The sequence below is a fragment of the Lithobates pipiens genome, unplaced genomic scaffold (genome assembly GCF_037356315.1).
Source record: "Lithobates pipiens isolate NorthernLeopardFrog02 unplaced genomic scaffold, aLitPip1_a1.2 Scaffold_25, whole genome shotgun sequence".
NCBI classification, from domain to species: domain Eukaryota; kingdom Metazoa; phylum Chordata; class Amphibia; order Anura; family Ranidae; genus Lithobates; species Lithobates pipiens.
Window position 1 is genome coordinate 147,880,915 of NW_027507787.1, and position 22,420 is coordinate 147,903,334.

At 42.4% G+C, this 22,420-nt stretch overlaps 1 protein-coding gene across 2 annotated transcripts in view; it reads left to right on the plus strand.

Annotated features, from left to right (window-relative positions):
• ABLIM1 (actin binding LIM protein 1) overlaps window positions 1-22,420 on the plus strand; it is a 472,724-nt gene that overhangs the window by 10,543 nt on the left and 439,761 nt on the right. The window contains exon 1 of one of the 2 annotated variants that reach the window (XM_077454952.1): window positions 8,151-8,171. The exons of the other annotated variant lie outside the window; for it this stretch is intronic. The gene's annotated coding sequence lies outside the window, so the exon portion shown is untranslated. Of the gene's footprint in view, window positions 1-8,150; window positions 8,172-22,420 lie in introns of those variants that run through there. 2 annotated transcript variants of the gene reach the window in all.

A 22,420-nucleotide genomic window follows, 5' to 3' on the forward strand; every position in this document is an offset into this window, starting at 1 on the left:
TTCTAATAATAAAGATTCTAAGTACCAGCAATAGGTCCTTACATTTAAAGAGCGCCTGTCATTTCAGATCCATCGTGACAGCACCTGTTAGCGGGCATCCACTCACCTGCTGTCGCCACGTCCTTCACCTTGTTGCATCACTGCTGTATCACCAGCCGTCCCATTAAAGTGGATGGGACTGTCGGTGAGTCAACAGCGGGTCAGAGGAGAAGCCGCTGCAGGACAGAGATAACTGTTGCTCTTTAAAAATTATGATTTCAATTAAGCCTAGTGATTTAAATTGTGTAGCCCCCCCCCATGTCAGATTTTGTTGGACCACATTTTGCTTTAACCTCCCTGGCGGTATAATTATTTCGGATTTTAAGTGCTAAAAGCGGTACAATTATTTTGCATGAAAATTTGGCGTTTTATATTGTAGTCCTGTAATTCTTAGGAATAACTCACTTACAGTGCCTTGCGAAAGTATTCGGCCCCCTTGAACTTTTCAACCTTTTGCCACATTTCAGGCTTCAAACATAAAGATATAAATTTTTTATTTTTTTGAAGAATCACCAACAAGTGGGACACAATTGTGAAGTGGAACGAAATTTATTGCATATTTTAAAAATTTTTAGCGAATAAAAAACTGAAAAGTGGTGCGTGCAAAATTATTCGGCCCCTTTACTTTCAGTGCAGCAAACTCACTCCAGAAGTTCAGCGAGGATCTCTGAATGATCCAATGTTGTCCTAAATGACTGATGGTGATAAATAGAATCCACCTGTGTGTAATCAAGTCTCTGTATAAATGCACCTGCTCTGTGATAGTCTCAGGGTTCTGTTGAAAGCGCAGAGAGCATCATGAAGACCAAGCAACACACCAGGCAGGTCCGTAATACTGTTGTGGAGAAGTTTAAAGCCGGATTTGGATCCAAAAAGATTTCCCAAGCTTTAAACATCCCAAGGAGCACTGTGCAAGCGATCATTTTGAAATGGAATGAGTATCAGACCACTGCAAATCTACCAAGACCTGGCCGTCCCTCTAAACTTTCAGCTCAGACAAGGAGAAGACTGATCAGAGATGCAGCCAAGAGGCCCATGATCACTCTGGATGAACTGCAGAGAACTACAGCTGAGGTGGGAGAGTCTGTCCATAGGACAACAATCAGTCGTACACTGCACAAATCTGGCCTTTATGGAAGAGTGGCAAGAAGAAAGACATTTCTCAAAGATATCCATAAAAAGTCTCATCTAAAGTTTGCCACAAGCCACCTGGGAGACACACCAAACATGTGGAAGAAGGTGCTCTGGTCAGATGAAACCAAAATCAAACTTTTTGCCCACAATGCAAAACGATATGTTTGGCGTAAAAGCAACACAGCTCATCACCCTCAACACCCCATCCCCACTGTCAAACATGGTGGTGGCAGCATCATGGTTTGGGCCTGCTTTTCTTCAGCAGGGACAGGGAAGATGGTTAAAATTGAGGGGAAGATGGATGCAGCCAAATACAGGACCATTCTGGATGAAAACCTGTTGGAGTCTGCAAACGACCTGAAACTGGGACAGAGATTTATCTTCCAACAAGACAATGATCCCAAACATATAGCAAAATCTACAAAGGAATGGTTCACAAATAAACGTATCCAAGTGTTAGAATGGCCAAGTCAAAGTCCAGACCTGAATCCAATCGAGAATCTGTGGAAAGAGCTGAAAACTGCTGTTCACAAACGCTCTCCATCCAACCTCACTGAGCTCGAGCTGTTTTGCAAGGAAGAATGGGCAAGAATTTCAGTCTCTCGATGTGCAAAACTGATAGAGACATACCCCTAGCGACTTGCAGCTGTAATCGCAGCAAAGGGTGGCTCTACAAAGTGTTAACGCAAGGGGGCCGAATAATTTTGCACGCCCCACTTTTCATTTTTTTATTAGTTAAAAAAGTTTCAAAAATCCAATAGATTTCGTTCCACTTCACAATTGTGTCCCACTTGTTGGTGATTCTTCACAAAAAATAAAAATTTTATATCTTTATGTTTGAAGCCTGAAATGTGGCAAAAGGTTGAAAAGTTCAAGGGGGCCGAATACCTTCGCAAAGGCACTGTAAATCTGTCCAAACCAGAGTCTAGCAGACATCCCGGGTATGATAAAGTTTGAAAAATGAAATCATAAATTATAATATAATAAATAATTATAAATAATTATACCAAATAATAATATAACAATAATAAAAATTATTCAATAATGTAATCAAATCAAAAACACTGAAATTTGCTCAGTTGCAGAATTGTTACTGTCATTACTTTTGAATATTTGATAACGGATCTCCCCACAAATCGCTATCAATTCTGCAAGTCATTCCAATTTATTATCGCTGTATTCTAGCTGGTCTAAAATAATTTTTGATGTAAGGGGACAGTTTTGGTTGCTATGGACAACCTCCAGTTTCCAGGCATAAAGAACAGTTTTTATTATATAAAACTGCATGCAGGGCACTGGGCAGACCACTAGGGACAAAGGGGATGTGAAATAATTACATACAGCAATGTAATCTGTAAGATTACATTATACTGTATGGATAGTGAGTTTTTCACTTTTTGAATTTGGCGCCGATCTCCGTCCCCGTGCGTCGCAACGCTCGCAGGGCACGGAGATCGGCGATGTGATAGATCGAGCGAGACATGGCTCGCTCGTACAGTGCGGGGACATCACTGAATCCAAGGGAGAAGGTAAGTAAACCTCTCCCTGCATATATCGATGCGGCCCCGAGTCTGGCTCGGAGTTACCGCTTTTGGTATAAAAATTCCACCCCGAGCCAGACTCGGGAATACCGCCAGGGGGGTTAATTACAGCCTTTGTCTGTTCAGGTAAATGTGATGGGGACTGTTTGTGGACTGCAGTCTTCAAGTCATTCCAAAGATTTTCAATGGGGTTTAAAGGGGTTGTGAACCTTTGCATTTTTTTCACCTTACGCATTAAGGTGAAAAAACACCTGGCAGTGAACGCACGTCTATGGACGCAAATGCTGGACTCGGGAGCGTGCCCGCAAGTTAATCCCCTCGGGAGAGTGCTTCTCCTAGGGGGTTATCTGATGTGGGGAGGCCTCAGAAGAGGAGGATTTGGGGCCACTCTGTGCAAAACGAACTGCACAGTGGAGGTAAGTATGATATGTTTGTTATTTAGAAGAATTTGATGGTACTTTTCCCCATTCATTTTTCCTTATATCCTGACAAGTACTCCAGTCCCTGCTGCAGAGAAACTTACCCATAACAGGATATTACCACCTACATACTTTACTGTAGGAATGGTGTTATTTGGATGTTGAGCCTTATTGGATTTCCACCAGACGTATTGTTTGGTGTTGAGGCCAAATAATTCAATTTTAGTCTCATCTGACCACCTTAAATGCATCTTGAAGATTCTGAGCCTCAACACCAAACAATATGTCTGGTGGAAATCCAATGCAGCTCACCATCCAATTAACACCATTCCTACAGTAAAGTATGGGGTGATAATATCGTGTCTAAATCTTCCCTTCCCCTTAAGCCTGATTCGCACCCAGGAGGCTATGGACAGGCAGGAGGAAGCAATGTGACGCCTCCTCACCGCCTGTTTTAACCCCATTTTTACTGACACGTTCATTGCAAGCAATTGCGGGGTGTTTCCGGTGCTTCTCCATTTACCTAAATGTGTAATGTTCGGTGGGCGGTAAACTTCGTCAGGCAGTGTTTGGTGAGCAGTTAGCTTGCTACAAGTCGGGGGAACTTTGCCAAAGCCCGCTGGACTCCCCTGCCAGTACACAACTGGTCAGCGCTCTCAGCCATTGGCTGTGTACAGCCTTTAAAGTAAAACTATAGGTAAAACATATTTTTCCCATTTTAGATATAGTAAGGGAAGGTCATGACCGCTGTCAGTTTATTTGTTGGCCTCTGTGTACCATTAGGGAGATTGCTCTTCACATACAGGAAGTGAAAGGAAATCCCTACAAATTAAGAGAATCATTAGAGGACCCCCAGGTCACCAGAACTAGTGTCCCCATGGGAAGATTTCCTCTCTATTAATTTTCTGGGGACAACCCAAAATTGGGGATTTTCTTTTACTTTGACTTTCAGTTAGGGTAAACAGGAAAAATAGAGACGGTGACTCTCCTTAGAGAGGGGAACAGACAGCAATAAAAACTGACCGATGTTCTAATCCATCTCCATTCTATCCAAAACAAAATGTTTTGCCTTTAGTTATCCTTTAAGACTCAGAAATTTGACAACAGGATCTCTATTTTTTTCACATGGCAGGTTGCTTTGTGTTTTTATAATTAGGACTTTAGTGATTTTGATCTACTTTGTTGTCTATGTTTAAAAAGTTTGCAGTTCTGAGACAGAAGGGTTAATGCTGACCTCGGCAGATCAGTTCCTTATATTGTAGCAAGATTTGGAAGCATGGCTGCGATAAACTCCTTACAATGGCACTAACAATGGCAGGAACTCGGGACAGGAAATTCAATTGGTGCCCAATCTTCTGCACAGGTCAAAGGCAGAGCAACTTCCGGGAACCACAAGTTCCAGCATACCTGGCAGTATTTCAATTATGCAAGGTAGGTTTCCATATGTGGATGTTGGGAGGGGGTCATACTCTGGTCTTGTTAGGGGATTGCATTGCATACCTCCCTACTTTAGAACAGGACAAGGGACATTTTATGGAGATAAGGACCTGTCTAGGGTTAAAGCTGACTCTGGCACATTCACCTGTTGTCGGCTGTGCCCTGCATTCTTAAGGAGGCTCTGAGTCAGCTTCTCTCTGTTCACACTCCAGACACCAAGCACCAACCTGCTGATCTGTCAAGTTACAGCTCCTCGGAGAACAGACCTGGGCCACCAAAACGGATGCAGTGCCATCTTGCCCCAACCTTCAGCAGCTCCACAATACACGCTGATTGGCTGCAGTGTGATAGTTCAAAGTGCTGATTAGTGGCTTACTGGGAGGCGGGCATGTTACCTAATATAGATGCCAGTCACCGCCTTTTGATAGTTCCAATAGTGTAGCTTGAACAGTGCTTTTAGTGCACACAGTCCCTGTGTTGCTCTGATGAAGAGGGCGGACCCTTGAAATGCACTAGCGTCTCTAGGACTGTGTAATATCTATTCCATCTTGAGGCATGCCCATTGGTTCTGGTCGTTGTTTTAGAGATTTGTGGTGGGCATGTTGTATCCTGCCATTTGTGAATACCTACTATTATCTTTGGAAATAAATGGTGTCTCAATTAATGCACAAGGCTGGGGCCTCCTCTTTAGTTTTTTTACATATAGTTCCAGTATGGAACCTGCAGTGCCCACCTATGTCACATGCAGTAATAGTTCATATTCCCATCGCACGTGTTCCTGAATAAGCTCTCAAAGTTTGGGTGCCGCAGCAACAACCAGCTGGATACTGGTTCAAGCCACAAAGTAGATATTTGCCAGCACATCATGGATCAACAAAAGTGGCGTCCAAACTGATTATTTATTGGATGATCACAAAACAAGGAGAGTGCAATGTTTCAGAGTCACGCAGGACCCCTTCGTCAGGCATGTGCCTGACGAAGGGGCTCTGCGTGACTCGTAAATGTTGCACTCTCCTTGTGTTGTGATCATGCAATAAATAATACATTTGGAGGCCACTTTTGTTGATCCATGATGTGCTGGCAAATATCTACTTTATGTCACATGCAGTGACACTCAGCAGTAGTGCAGAACATAGCCCGGATCCACGGGACGCTGGGATTTTGTACAAATTCCAGGACAGTCCCGCAGAATCTGGGACAGTTGCATTATATTGTTATATTATGCTGTATGGGATCCTTCACCCATGACACCTAACTTTCTGATATGGCAAAGTGGGACATCTTTCAGCACACAGCATGCAGACAAATGACGCCATGCTCCCGGTATGCAGACCATGACCGACTGTAAGCAAACATTTTTGTTTACACCCACAGGTGCTTTTTCTTTCCACTATTATTTACTAGCTTTTCAAAATAACGAAAGCAGCAATTAATAGTTTGGATGAAAGGTTTGGTGTTTTTGGTAGGTAAAGACATAGTCCCTACACCTGCAAAATTTTTGTAAATACACCTACATTAAAAAAGTACAAAAAGTGCACTTTTTGCATTGAGGCATAAAGAACATTGCAACAGCGATTAGTGTTTGGTACCATAGGTGCAGTGTACAGGCTCTTGCATTGTTTTCCCCTATCCTCAGGTATGTAAGGAGGTATAAACCTTCTGCTATGGGGCTGGAGGAAGTTCTCTCAATCTACAATTGCTGTGATGTCACCGGCCCAGTGCCCTCTCCTGAGTCCCTCTGCCATGGTAGTGGTGATTTATTTATTTATTCATTCATAGGTGTTGCGCAGGCTATTTCAATAGTGCACTCCAAACCTGAAACACGCATGTCTTTTTCTGCTGCCTCTGCTGTACAGGGCAGTAAACGGGCAGTGAATGCTCTATGCTGAGTGGCTTCCTGTTCGTTCACAAACAGAAGCATAGTAAACACAGTTTACTATGCTTCAGTAATAAATGGACACAGTGAGCGAGTGTAATGTTCATTTAGAAAAGGAAAGGGCCAATAAATTACATTACAAATTTTTATGGCGTTCTATACATGTGTAGAGCAATAGGGGCTGAGGGATTTTGGAGAGGGACAGCCCCCCCCCCCCCAAAAAAAGAAGGGACAGTCAATACCTATGCTCCCTTGCCTGTTATATTTGCAAGGTTTATAGTTTGGACGGTGTGCACTGTTTGGAATTCGCTTGGTGTAGAGGTTGGCAGGATCCACCCAGCCCTCTAACACACCCTGAGACTGCAATAAATGTTCTTCCTATGGAAAAACACCTACAAGACAGGCTGAGTCCTGCTCAGTGCAGAATGAAACGTTACAGCCATTGTAGAGAAAATGCTGGAAGCGATCGTTACCCGCTGACATCTCCTAGGAAGCCTCACTTCCTTTCTTGTGTCAGCAAATGATTATCCCAAAATTACAGGGGAATTACAATTGTGTTTTATCTCCGCACACCTCCCCAGCATGAACTTCATTTTGTGAATATCTGTATATATTAACCCTGGCAATCCTGGAGCCAAGAGATCTAATATGTGGGAACCCAAACAGGCAGCGTGCTAGTAAAGGGGTACTGCTACTGACTGTGGTATATGTCAAAGTTAAAAGCAGGGGTGTTGCTAGGTCTGCAAAAGATCTGGGGCTAGAGCCCATAGCAGCGGTCATTTGAAGATTGTCACTTGCCATGTCACCTGCCACCATTTGCAGTTTGCCATGTCACCTGCCACCATTTGCAGATTGTCACTTGCCACATCTCCTGCCACCATTTGCTGCACCTTGCTCCCACAATGAAGAGGCCCGGCTGAGAAGAGTGCTGATGTGGAGCGGGCAGAGAGAGATGTCATCTCTGCTTGTCCATCCACTCACTTCTCTCATCTCCTCCGCCTGCCTCATGCAGCCAGCCCACCCGCCACAGCAGCTGCGGCCATGACCCGCTGGTTAGGCAGGGACTCTGCAGCAAGAGACTTGGGGCTATGAGCCCCAGATCTGGGGTATAGCCACAGTAGCCACCCCCTAGCGAAGCCCCTGGTTAAAAGTATAATAATAATATTGTGTAACTGTATTGAGGACATTAGAGTGTAAGCTGCTCTGGTGCACAGACTGATCGGAAAGGCTCAGTGTTCTTTGTACAGCACTCCTAAATATGTCAGAGATATATAAATCTATAAAAATAAAAGTGTATTATTGTAGTGGGGGCATTGGAGTGTAAATGACAAATAAAGTATAAATTAAAATACAAACTTACAGCTTATTAATAAAAACATTTTTACATAAAAATAAATAATAACTAAGCAATAATAACAACTAAACAAAAACAATCACGCTTACATCAGCAGCTTTCTGACAAAATAACATAGAAAGAAACGTATTTTAATGACAACAAAAAAGAGATGACCAACCCCAGACCTCATTTTAAACACAATCCAGGCTAAAAAAATATTTTTAGATTTAACTGCCATCAGGATGCTTTAGATACACACTTAGCTTGCTCACCCCTCTCCCTACCCGGAGACCCTACATGTTTTATTGTCTGCTATTCTTCCTCCCTAGAAGTCACCGACTTCTCAGCAGATGAACCCTCACCTTCCATCTCAGAAAACACCTCAAAAGGTATTTGATATCTCCACCCATCACTGATACATTACATTACATTAATTTCATTTTCATTTCATTACAGTGTAAGCTCTTCTAGTGCAGAGATTGATGTGACTGCCTCATTGTTTTCTGTACAGCACTATGGAATAAGTCAGATATATATAATGGCTTTTTTTGCCAGAAAAAGCAAACACAAAATAGACTAAATATACAAACCGTATTGCGGTCATGAAGTGTGTCACTGTGGTGGGACATTAGAGTGTAAGCTCCTCTGGCACAGAGACTGATGTGAATGGCTCAGTGTTCTCTGTACAGCACTGTCGCATAAGTCAGAGGTGTATATATATGTATAAAAATAACAATAAAAATAGCGTGTGACTCTAGTGTGATAATAGAGTGTAAGCTTCTTTGGTGCAGAGACTGATGTGAATGGTTCAGTGTTCTTTGTACAGCACTGCAGCACGTCATATCTATATAACTATAATAATAATAGTATGTGACTGTGGTATGTCATTAGAATGTAAGCTCCTCTGGTAAAGCGACTGATGTTAATAGTTATTATATTATAGAATTGTTTTTTTTTTGCTGAAACAGAGTGAGAGATTGTGATTCCTTCTGTATGTTGCAACCCTGTTATAAAATGATTCCTGCTCTTCTCTTTTCTGTCAGTTAGGGGGCGCTGGTGTCACTTTCAGTCCAATGAGCCCCCACAGAGAATTGTTAGGATAAGGATGACGCTATCTAGTGTGGTTTTATCAAGCTATCTGACAGTGGAATACACTTTTGTTCAGGATCAGAATATGTCATGCATGAAGGATATTTGTCGCACCCAGAGGTCGGATTTGCTCTGTCGCAGGATGTCGCTCATTTGGTGAAATGCTGCAAATGACAAATTCATGTTTAGGGCCCCTAAACACTTGAGCACCTAAACATGCAAGCAGTCGTCAGATATGCTTGTGGAATTTCAAAGAAAACTTTGTTAAGGTTTTTATGACATTTATTTTTACAGTATATAGTATCTTATTGTAAAGTGTTGAACATTGATCTCTATATATTTAAATAAAATAATTACATTAATAATAAGAGTAAATAATAATTAAATTCATTAAATTAATAATTAAAATGTATACATTAAAATGAAAGTTTTTCTGACATTTATAGAATAAAGACATACATCTTTACAGTATACGGTATATGTTGAACGTTTATCTCTGTTCATTGGCCATTTTTGCCATCATGGTTTTCGAATCTGCGATACTCAATAGTCACAGCTGGGCTCCCAGGGTAATTTTCCTTGTCGAAGTTTGTGGTATTTTTAGCGTACACATATAAATGAAGAGATTGTCGCACTTGTGGCTGCCGTACGACGCCTGGGATGTGACTTAGAATAGTAACAGCTGGGTGTTTCCGGAGCCTAATAAAGGGGATCGTGGTAAGATTGTTTAGCAGGGAGATGATACATTGTAACAAGCAGAGATAATTTAAAGATCAAGGTAACCCGTAGCAACCAGATTTCAGTTTCCTAATATCAAATCAGTGGAATATTAAAGTGGCTGTAAACCTCAGACATGAACAAAGCACATCCCTCTATAGTGTGCACGAGTCTCAGTCCAGAGCACTAATGTCACTTTCGCGCAGACACCTCCGTTCTGCAGGATCCGCTTGCTCCGCTGATCCCTGCTGAGCAGGCGGATGACAGGTCCGTGTCCTCTCACTGTGCAGAATGGATACACGCAGAGCCCCACTCCCCTCTATGGGGCAATCGAATTAAAATGGACCACGTATCTGTTTTCATCCCATCCAATCTGATCCACCAGATGGATGGAAAATAGGAATTTCCCCAGAGAAGATCTAATTGGATAGCAACAGGTGTCCGCGGATATATCAGCGCTGACATCTGCCGCTCCTGTATCCGATCAGGTCCGTCTTAAAAACTGACAGTGAAAGGGGCATATGTATAATTTCTGTCTGCTTCTTACTTCATCTGCTATTAGTATGAGTCACTTCTGACAAGTTTTCCTGAAACCAAGAGAAAATAAATTGAGAGGGAGAGATCTCCAGCACACAGCCTGTGATTGACACCCTCAGCTCTGTTCCTGAGTGAAGGGGGGGGGTGTATATGCTCTCTATGCAGTGTGTATTCCAGCTCTCTGCCCCATTTTCTGACAGCTCAGACAAGCTGTATAAATTTCCGGTCTTTGAACAGGTGTAGAGAAGAGAAGACTAGATAAACAGGTACAACTTATGTAAGAGGATTTGTTTCATCTCTTATCACCTGAGGCCAGTCACTTCACTGGATTTACAACCACTTTAATTTGGTTTAGATACTTGAGGTAATGTGCTCCCTGGCCATTACTGAATTAAGTATCGATATCCAAATGTCACAGCAAATGTTGCAAATACCAAAAATCGGCTTGATCTTTCATATGATTTTTATGTATGTTATGTAGTGATCAAGGGCTTATTCACACCACTGCGTACATGGAAAACGAACATGTGTTGACGATGTGTTCTACTGCGTGTTTAACTGCCTTTTTCAAAAGCTTTGTAATGCGTTTTTTTTTTTTTTCACTATTTCCTCCTACATCACTTCCAAAGGTGTTAGTGCAAAAAAATAAAAATAATGCAGCATGCCTATATTTTTCCCCAATGCACACCAGTGCGGTGCTTTGATGTGACCTGGGCACATAGACCATAGACAGCAATAGCATTTGTCCTGCCTGCCCTGCTCAACAAACAATCAACATACTAGGTGTGAATGTGCCTATAGGGTGGAGTGAAACTGGCCATATATAGTTAGATATACATCTGAACGTAATACAAAATTCTGAAAAATCCTTCGTCATCATGGAGTCAACAAATTTAGTTTGAAAAGTCCTTCAAAATCTTGTTTGATTGCCATGCAATGCATAGAACTTTAAAGAGTAACTTCACTTTGTTTGCGAAAAAACATTCCTTCTCTAGGTGATCTCTGTACATTGCAGGGATTTTAACAAATATTGTTGCAGATTCCGACCTTTTTGTTATTATGAAGAAATAGCTGTTTGTCTGTGGCCATGTGCATCTGTGAATCTCTGTGGGAGTGGTTTTATAATTATTAATCAGCTGCGGCACTTGCAGGGCTCTAATGAGGAAAGTGGCAGGGTCTGCATCCCTTTGGTTGTGATTCTCTATTGGGAATATGTCACCAAAAATTTTGTTTTTGTTGCAGGGGATGCAAAAAATCTGTCTTGTATTGTAGTGCAGACGTCTGGGAGTGAGCCAATCACACAAGCAGGAAATTATGTTTCTGAGGGGACGTTCTGTATGTCATCTGTGTACAGAACACCTCCAGGTTTCCATATTGCATTTTACAGAAAATTACAGAGCTGCAGATTGAAAAGGAAAGGTCATTTTTAGTGATGCAAGGATACTGGATTTTTATTGATGAGTAACGGTATTTTCGGTCAAGTACTCACCGAATACGAGTACAGATACTTTGTGGTGCGATTTGCATCCATAGAAAATGAATGAGCGCAAATCGCACTGCAAAGAAACATGCAATTTGAACAGGAATGTGGTGCGATTCCTGTGTGAATCGCATAGGGTTTCCCCACCACTCCTGTGTGAACCCAGGCTTGTCCTAGTGATTTCAGCCAACAGCATGCAATTCGGACAGGAATCACACCGCATTGCTGTTCAAATTGCATGCAATTTTTTTGCAGTGCAATTTGCACCCATTTATTTTGTATGGACGCAAATTGCACTGCAAAGTATCGATTTCGGTATTGGGAGCATTTTCACAAGTACTCGTGAAAATACTCAGTATCGGTATCAGTGCATCCCTAGTCATTTTTAATAACATTAAATTACAATACGCCTTGTGTTGCAATTATATACACTATATTATTTTTTATTTTTTGCAATTTTTATTCCCATGAAAGTTGAGTCACCCATTAACATTAGATTTTTGGTTGTTACAATAATATACTAATACAATACAAACGATTTTTCCTGACTTAGCACCACATTAACAGTTAGAACTTTGTTCTGTCAGATAAGAAAAAATAAAAATAAGAAAAATATCCCATTCTGAGCCTTTGATTTTTCTTGTCCATGTGGTTGATAACGACCAACAATTTATCCTTGTTCAGCATTAGAAGATGAATGAAGGAACAAAATGAATTTTGTCTAGCAATGTATTTCTAGGTTAAGGGAGGTGATGATAGAGAGGGTGGAGCTGGGACCCGAGAACACAACGGCTGCATTTTCAGGTCCAGGTCAAAGATAAGGCTACAGGAAGCCATAGGTGTGTGTCATACACTATAAGAAAATCCGACCAACATTTTCGTCTGAGGAAAGATCATAAGATTTTCTGATAGTGTGTATCCCATCTTTGACAGCCGATTCCGACCTTTCAAACTAACATTTTTAAAGGGAAAAATGCCAAAATTTTACTTGTAAGGGACCAAACGAACGATTTCCGTTTAATGTTTACTGTTTTCGTTTGATTATCGCACAAGAAAAAAAATCTGAAACAAAAGACTGCACATTATCAGAAACACTAAACGGCAAGAAAAAAGCCTTTGTCATATGCAAATTTTCATACGGTATTTCCTTCCTCGGTTCAAACTTGCTGTGAAACAACGAGAAAGAAATTGGATCGTTCGCCCAATTTTCTTATAGTGTGTACCCCACTTTAGATCCAGATATGCTCAGCACATAGACTGTCTCCTCTAGGGGAGTAAAAATTGTTAGTTTCATATTCACATGGAGCTTCCTTTAAAGCGGGAGTAAACCGCTGCAATAAAAATAAAAAACGTTCCCTTGCAAAATAATAATATAATGTGCTAGTATGCATTGCTTCGCATACTAGCACATTATGAAATACTTCCCTTAAAATGAAGCTCTCCAGTGGCATAGTGCCACTGCTGAGAGGGCTACCATCTTCCCCCAGTCTTCCTTCTGGGTTCACAAACTCCAGCTGTGTGAGCGGTCAGAGCCACGATGATGTCACTCCCACGCATGTGCGCAGGAGCCCTCAGTTATAGTCCATTAAGGGTGTACGGGCGCCACCCCCTCTATCCACACCACCCCCTATATCAGTGATGGCGAACTTTGGCACCCCATATGTTTCGGAACTACATTTGCCATGATGCTCATGCACTCTGCCGTATAGTTGAACATCATGAGAAATGTAGGTCCACAACATCTGGGGTGCCAAGGTTCACCATCACTGCCCTATATGGTTAATAGATAGATTCCTGCATGGCAGGAATCTATCCATGGTCACCATGGCCACCCCCTATTCAGGCATCCGGCCCCTTTAGGATGCCGGGCGCCGGAATTACAGCGATGTGGGTGTTTTTTGAAGCACTTGATTAGAGCTTCAAAATAGGGTGGACTCGGATCGCAGAGCATTGCGCTCGAAACCAACCTAGGTGTGTTAGAAAAGCAAATTAATTTTGCATTGCTAACACTGAATTGTCTCTTCGTCAGTCAGGAAGCACGGGTCTGATACCCCTTTCCCGATTGGCTGAAAGGTCAGGCGATCCACACCACAGGAGAATGAAGAAAGCCGCTGAAAGCGCTGCTCACCCGCTTCCTAGATGGGGTAAGTGCGGGGCTTTGATGTCCCGGCTGTCCTCCCGGGGAAGGGCGTTGCTGCCATCCCCAACCCACTTCAGGGGGGGGGGGTGGCTGTTTGCCGCCCCCAAAAGAAAAAAACACCAGTCGCCACTGCAGCACAGTGCTCTGGAGGTCTGGAATGGTATGCCAGTGTTCGCAAAGGCGCATTCCGGTCACGTCACTTCCGGTTTACTGTACTACGGTGGTGGAACGCACGCCGGACCACGAGAGCAGTACAGAGTGGCTGTGCAATCCTGCCAATAGTACTACATGCCAGTGTCCGCAGTGCCAGGAAAGGGCACTTTTGAAAGTAAGCAGCCTATTGGCATTTTGCTATGTATGATATTTTAAAATAAATGGTTTAATGCTATGGAACGCTCGCTCTCGATCTTATTTTTAATGGACTAACCTGGTGGAGAGGAGGTTGTTATTTGGAAAGATATCACGATTCATCTCCAGTTACTACTCAAGCAAGCAAGTTTAAAGCTTATTCTGACCTTCTTTTTAGTTAAAGAGGTCATTTCTGGTGAGCAGGAAAGTCAACCACACACATCGGTTGCAACGTTACAGTATCAAGCTTATGGTGATGTCGAGTGTTGGAAAATATCACAGAAGAACATATGGACTTTTAACTGAATTGATTTAATTATGTTTTCAATATGTGTGTTTATGGAATGCAAAATATCACTTATTTAACACAGAGCACTTTATCATGCTATATACGTGTCAATGTTGAATACTAATTGATTGTTATCTGAACAAATTAACCCGTTATTGCCCCCTACCACTGTCACAGATTTTTCAAGTCTAAACATGAGGGGAGCAACTTATATATACCTAAGGATTTTTTTTTCACTCAAAGTGATACTAAAGGATCGGTTTTTATTTTTTTTAAATAACAAACATATCGCACTTACGGTACCTCCACTGTGCAGCTCGTTTAGCACAGAGTGACCCCAGACATCCATTTCTGGGGTCCCTCGTCGGCTCTTTCAGCTCCTCCCTGTATTAGATTACCCCCTTGGAGAAGCACTCTCCCTAGGGAGTTACTTTGTGGGGGCACTCCTTATTCCAGCATTTGGCACCCATAGAGGCTGAATGCCGGACTCGGCCCCGTCCCCCCAGTGCCTGCACCATTGGATTTGATTGACAGCAGCGGGAGCCAATGGCTGTGCTGCTATCAATCTATCCAATCAAGAGCCAGGAACCCGTGGAGAGAGGGACCTGCTGACGGAAATTTGGGGCTCAGTTAAGTAAAACCGGGGGGGGGGGGGGGGGGGGTTAGGGGGCCGGTGACTGCCAGGTGTTTTTACAACCACTTTAAACATTATCTTTCACTTAAATATTTTTTTTCATCACTTATTCATAGTGCAAGGTTCACTGTACACAAAACACATAAATAAATAAGGGACCAAATATCTTCCCTGTAAAAACAGTAAAGTGTACAGTAGGTACACTATATACAAGCAGTCAAAGCCGACATGTTTTGCAGTAATATTGGTACATCCACTTCTTCAAGGCTGAATTGCTTCATACTTTAGTCAAAATCTATATACAAACAACATTTATATATATATATATATATACACACACAAACAGGTCTGTACATAATACATGAAGAGAAAAAAAAAGGGGGGGGGGAGAAGGAAAAGGGGGGAGGGGAAGGAAAGCGAAAAATGTACCTCAAGGCCATCCTGGCCGTCTGAACTGAGGGGAGACCAAGAAGGAACACGTCAAGCATGAACTCTGCACATCAATGGACAACAATCTTGATGTATATGACTATTGTAGTCATCACTTAAAGGAGAACTTTGCATACCCAGTGAGTAATGAATCTGTGAACATATACAAGCCCATTAGTGTAACACATGCCGGGCTTAATTAACAATTACAAAACGTCATACACAGACGAAAGAGAAAAGAAAGAAAAAATGTATAACAATGATATACAATGCCAAAAGGCATCACATCATGAGCCAGGATGCCAAAAATCGGTGCTGACCTTAAATAGAGAAGGCTATCATTGTAGATGTTTCTGCATCCAAAATAATTTACTATCAACAGATGACCATAAGGTCCAACAACTTTAAAAAGATTTAAAGCGTTTGTTAACCCCAACCCCCCCCCCCCCCCCCCCCCCACCGATTCTGTTCCTTTAAAGCAGGGATATGCAATTAGCAGACCTCCACCTGTTCCAGAACTACAAGTCCCATGTGGCATAGCAAGACTCTGACAGCCGCAAGCATGACACCCAGAGGCAGAGGAATGATGGTACTTGAAGTTTCGCAACAGCTGGGGGTCCGCTAATTGCATATCCCTGCTTTAAAGCATTTTATACAGCACAGTGCTTGTGCTGTGTAATTTGGCACCCTGTAACACCTGTAATACCTGGCTGAGCCTGCCTGGCTATACCCTCTCCCCTGCAAACAGACCACGATAATCATGGCTGCTGAGCACCTGATACCGTGGTCTGTTTGCATGCCTCTGTCATCCGCAGCCTGCTCTTCTGTGTGAAGGAGAGAACAAACATCACCCTACGTTGCTTGCACAAGATTTGATCTATGAATGATTTCTGCAAAAGTCTCTTTCATTATTTATTATGATTATTTTGTACATGAGACTTTTTTCTATTTTGACTATTTTTGCTGATATATATATATTCAATTATCTTCTAGATTGTAAGCTCTAACGAGCAGGGCCCTCTAGTCCCTCCTGTATTGATTTGTATTGTAAGTGTACTGTCTGCCCTCATGTTGTAAAGCGCTGCGCAAACTGTTGGTGCTATATAAATCCTAAATAATAATAATAATAATATTTATTCATGCACCTTTGGATGCACGTGTAGCGATCCAGCACATCCTATGAATGGGAGTACATCATGTGGCCCAGCAGGAGCTCAGCTGTTATTACAAGCAACGGGAGTCCCCCCCCCACTGCCTTCCGCTGCTTGCCCGGTGTCTCCGGTCCCACTGGGAGACCCGAGCCACCAGCTGGCACATCCGGTGGCTGGCCGAACATGACATCACTTCCGGGTTACTGGGATCTTAAAATGCGCCAGTTTTAAAAAATAGAATAAATTCAAAAACACAAACGTTTTGAATACTTTCAAGTGCAGCAGAGGGGTTTGGAGGCTTATAGGCCCCTGATCCCTCCATAAAGAGTACCTGTCACTGCCTATTACTGTCACAAGGATGTTTACATTTCTTGTGACAGCAATAAAAGTGATATTATTTTATTTTTTTACCCACTTGAGGACCAACCGCCCGCAGTTATACTGCAGCAGGTTGGCTCCCCTAAGAGAGCCGTCATAGCTGTAGGCAAGCGCACGTGCCGCATGACGATGGGGGCGGAGTGCGTGCACCGATGGGCATCCGCATCCCTCCTTAGAGAGACTGAACAAAGGTCTGTCAATGTAAACAGACAGGTGATCTCCGTTCTGTCAGGGGTGAGCAGACTAATCTGTTGTTCCTACTGCTTAGGAACAGCGATCTCTCTCCTCCTCCAGTCAGCCCAGCCCCCATATTGTTAGAAACACTCCCTAGGACACACGTTTAACCCCTTGAGCGCCACCTATTGTTAATACCTTCCCTGTCAGTGACGTTTATACAGTAATCAGTGGCTATTTTTAGCAGTGATCGCTGTATAAATGTCAGTGGTCCCAAAAAAGTGTCAAAAGTGTCCGATCTGTCCGTCGCAATATTGTAGTCCCGATAAAAATAGGTTATCACTGCCATCACTAGTAAAAAAAAAAAAATATATATATATATATATACACACATATATATATATATATATATGCAAAAAATCTATCCCCTATTTTGTAGACGCTATAAATTTTGCGCAAACCAATCAATATACACTTATTGCGCTTTTTTTAACACAAATATGTAGAAGAATATATATCGGCCTAAACTGAGGAAGACATTTTTTTTATATAGCAATAAGTAAAAAATATCGTTGTCTTTTCAAAATTGTCGTTTTTTTTTGTTTATAGCGCTAAAAATAAAAACCGCAGATGTGATGAAATACCATTTAAAAAAAAAACTATATTTGTGGGGAAAGAAGGATGTCAATTTTGTTTGGGTACAGCGTCGCACAACTGCGCAATTGTCAAAGTGACACAGTGCCGTATCGCACAAAATGGCCTGGTCATCAGGGGGCAAATCTTGCGGGGCTGAAGTGTCAGTGTAAAAATAAACAATTTAAATGTACAGAGTATACGCACCTAATATTGGCTTGAAAGGCAGCCAAAAAATCGTTATCGTATCAGCCCTGAAAAAATTATATCGGACAACGATCCCTACTTGAAATTGTACCTGAACTGGACTGAAAATTGTACAGCACTCTTTTTAAAAAGCACTGTGACCAGCCCACAGATATGTGAGCCGGCTCCATAAAAAGCCGGTTTGGTTCACATGTCATGTGAATCAGATGCGGTTTCAAATGCATCCAATTGGCCTATATCTGAAACTGGGTTTAAAAAAATTATAAGAATAAAAAATTTATATTTTTAAAAACAATTGACATAAGTAGCTGAATTTGTCTTCATTGTAGCTTCCTGTAAATCCTCTGCACAGCAGCAGCAGAGGGGGTTGACTTACTAAAACTGGAGAAAAATCTGGTGCAGATCTGCGTAGGGACCAATCAGCTGCCAGGTTTTATTCTCAAAGCTTAATTGAACAGGCTGAAGCTAGAAGCTGATTGGCTACCATGCACAGCTGCAGCAGAGTTTGCCCCCTTCAGTATTTGTATATCAACCCCAGAGTATCAGGTGACCCCACTGTACACCTCAAATGTCAGAGAGAAGTGGTGTCACCCTCTTGTCTTCTGTGCTTCCTGGAAGGCAGGGGCAACCTGAGCATTGTGGCGCACAGGCGCCACCCCCCCATCCATGCGCCCGACCCCTTTAAGGACGCCGGATGCATGGATTCCTATGTTGGAGGCGGGAGGGGGTGGTAATTTTTGAAGCACCTGATTAGAGCCAGAAGCTTTAAAAGGCTTCAAAATAGGGTGGGCTCGGGCGCAGAGAGTGCTCCCTGATCCCACCCAATTGTGTGACGATAACAAATACATTTTCGCTATTTTCACACAAACGCTCCTCCCTGCCAATCAGGGAGGCAGGTTGTCAGACCTGTTTGCCGATTGGCCAAAGCGCTAAGGCATCCTATTGGATGCCTGGAGCTTAGGAAGAGGTGGCACAGAGGAGACACGAGGACACGAGCCGCGAGTGGGAGGGGCCGACAGACCCGTGAGCAGGGGGGGCGTCAGAGCCGCGAGGTGGTCGTGTGCACTAGTGGCTGCACATACTGGGCACAGAATGTGATGAACTTACAGTTCAATTCTAACCCAAACAAACATCAAAGTGAGCTTTATCAACAAATTGTGCCACCACCTTAAGAAAGAAGATGGCTTTAGCCCAGCCAAGGCCTTTGCACTTACATATCCCTTTCATGACTAAGCCCTTGTACACATGGTCGGACATTCTGACAACCAAATCCGTTGGATTTTGTCCGAAACTGTTGCATACACACGGTTGGACAAAGTTGTCGGAAAATCAGATTGTACATAACGTGATGACGTGATTTCATTATGACTGGACCGCGTTCAGGCTAGTAGCCAATAGCTTTGGTCTAGGAATTTGATCTGAGCATGTGTGTCACTTTGTCCGTCAGAGTAGGCTACACATAATCGGAGTATGTCCGATCGGAGCATTTTGTCTGAAAATTTTACGGACAAGTTGGAAAACTTGGTCCGTCGGATACTCCGATGGAAACAGTCCGATGGAGACCACACACAGTCGGATTATCCGACAAAACGGTCCGACCGACTGAATCTCCAACCGTGTGTACAAGGGCTAAGCCTATTTTTGACATTTAGTGTTTACAAGTTAAAATCCATATTTTTTGCTAGAAAATTACTTGGAACCCCCAAACATTATATATATTTTTTTACCAGAGACTCTAGAGAACAAAACGACGATTGTTGCAATATTTTATGTCACGTGGTATTTGTGCAGCGGTATTTTAAACGCAATTTTTTGGGAAAAGGGACACTTTCATGAATTTTAAAAAAACAAAACAGTAACATTAGCCCAATTTTTTTGTATAATGTGAAAGATAATGTTATGCCGAGTAAATAGATACCAAACATGTCACACTTTATAATTGCACGCACTCGTGGAATGACGACAAACTACGATACCTAAAAATCTCAATAGGCGACGCTTTAAAATAAAATTCCGGTTACCATATTAGAGTTTCAGAGGAGGTCTAGTGCTAGAATTATTGCTCTCGCTCTGACAATCGCGGCGATACCTCACATGTATAATTTGAACACCGTTTACATATGCGGGCACGACTTCCGTATGCGTTTTCTTTGCTGCGCAAGCTCATGGCGACGGGGGGCACTTTCAATTTTTTTTTTATTTTCTTATTTATTTTAAAATTAATAAATTGTTTAAAAAAAAAAAAAAACATTTGATCACTTTTTTGTCACAATGAATTTAAACATCCCTTGTGACAGTAATAGGTGATGACAGGTACTCTTTATGGAGGGATCGGGGGTCTAAAAGACCCCTCCTTTACACTTCAAAGTATTCAAAACGCAGTTTTTTGCAATTTTGGATACTGTATATATTTTTAAATCCGGCGCCATTGGCAGCCGAGTAAACGGGAATGATTTTGCTTCCGTGTTTACAATTAGGAGACTGGAATGAAGCCGCTGACGGCTTCATTCCAGTCCCTCCCTAGCCGCTGGAAGCGCTGGATTGTTTATCGGTAAGAGTGGCGGGAGGCGGCAGGAGGGGGGACGTCCCCTCCCGCTCCTCCAGCATAACAGCCGAGCGGCTTTTAGCCGTATCGGTTGTTATTGCTGGAAAGCCGATCACCGGCTCTGAAAATCAGTAACGGGATGATGCCTGTAGCTGCGGGCATCATGCCGGTATAACCCCCCGGAAGCCGAGTACGCACATCTGTGTACGCTCGGTGGGAAGAGGTTAAAAAAGTTAAAATCGCGATTTTTACTTTTTTAAATGTAAGTGCAATACCTAATTTTATAATATATACTGTTTGAGGCAATATTATGCTATGGTTGGTCTTCTCTCCATGGCTGAGGCACTGAACATTTAACTTGGACATATGCCAGTTGGTACAGCACCAGGTATTGTGCCTGCCCTGCCCCATGTCTGAGGGATACGGCTAGCAGCACAACTATAAACACTACTATTGTGTAACAGTGTACCAAACACATTGCACAACCCCATGCATAGCTTAAAGGGGGAGTAAACCCAAAAGCAAACTTTTATTATATTACAATTTACTAATTCTTAGATGTGATGGGTGCATTGTTTTTTTATTTTAAGGCTTTCTTTCATTTCATTTCATCTGATAATCCTGCCAGTAAGTCTGTTGTTTTTCAACAGAACAAGCTCTCCTGCAAATGTAGCAATTATAGGCTGTGTTCCCACTAGTGTGACTGCAAGGTCGTGCAGTTATGAGTGCACTCAAGTCGCATCAAAGTAGTGCAGGGCTTTGTTGCATTGATTGGAATGAGTGCCATTGAAATCAATGAGCTACGACTGGTTATGCAGCGTTATAGGGTTGATTTACTAAAAGGAGTGTGTACTTTGCAGGTGAAAGTGCTCCAGAGCTTAGTAAATGAGGGGAAGCATCACTTTGTAAAGAACACCCAATCGCGTGAAAGGAAAACAAAAAAACAGCACTTGCACGTGATTGGATGATGGAAGTCAGCAGAGCTTCACCATATTCACTAAGCTCTGGAGAAAATGCCCCTTGCAGACTGAATTGCACAGTCTATTTGCCTCTCAGTGAATCAACCCCAATGTATTAGTGTTTTAGGTATCTGTATATAATGTAACTTTTGTTCTGCCATTGAGAGTCCAGGTAAGGCTATTTCTGTTTTTCATAAGATCACAAAAATAACCCAGAAAGTTTCAACGCCTGAGTGACTCCGCCTTCCGAAGTCCCACAATTTAGGTAAATGGCTCGGAAAGCGCTCTACGTCCGGGCTAAATAGGATTAAAAAGAAAAGACGGCTGATGAAAGTAAGCCAAATGTAATCTTCTTCCAATAATAAGCAGTTTCACAACATTAATCTTCGCGCTGCACCACCTGCTACCTGAATTTTTAGTCATCTTGTGTAACCAGACATTGACAATGGATCTGCCTGCTTGTGCCGCAACCAACGCAAATCGAATGCCAAATAGATGACGCACATCGATTTAAAATGGAAGAGATGCGACAGCGTGTGCATTTGGCGAAGAGAACATTACACACAATGGGGGGAAATTATCGAAAATGGAGTGGACAGAATCTGAAGTAGCTGTGCGTTGTAACCAAACAGATTCTATCTTTAGTAAGGCTAGGGTCACATTAATGCGTTGTGGGAATGCACACAAAAATCGTAAACTTGATATTTTGTTTTGTATAGAGTAAGGGAGGGTTATAACCCCTGTAAGATTTTTTTTTTTAGCCATCTGTGTCCCATTGCAGAGATTTCCCTCTACTTCCTGTCCTATGGTCAAACAGGAAGTGAGGGGAAATCCCTGCAAATTAAGGTAATTCACCAGAACCAGTGTCCTCATTGGGGGATTTCCCTTCTATTACTTTTCTGGGGACATTCCAACATTTGTAATTTTC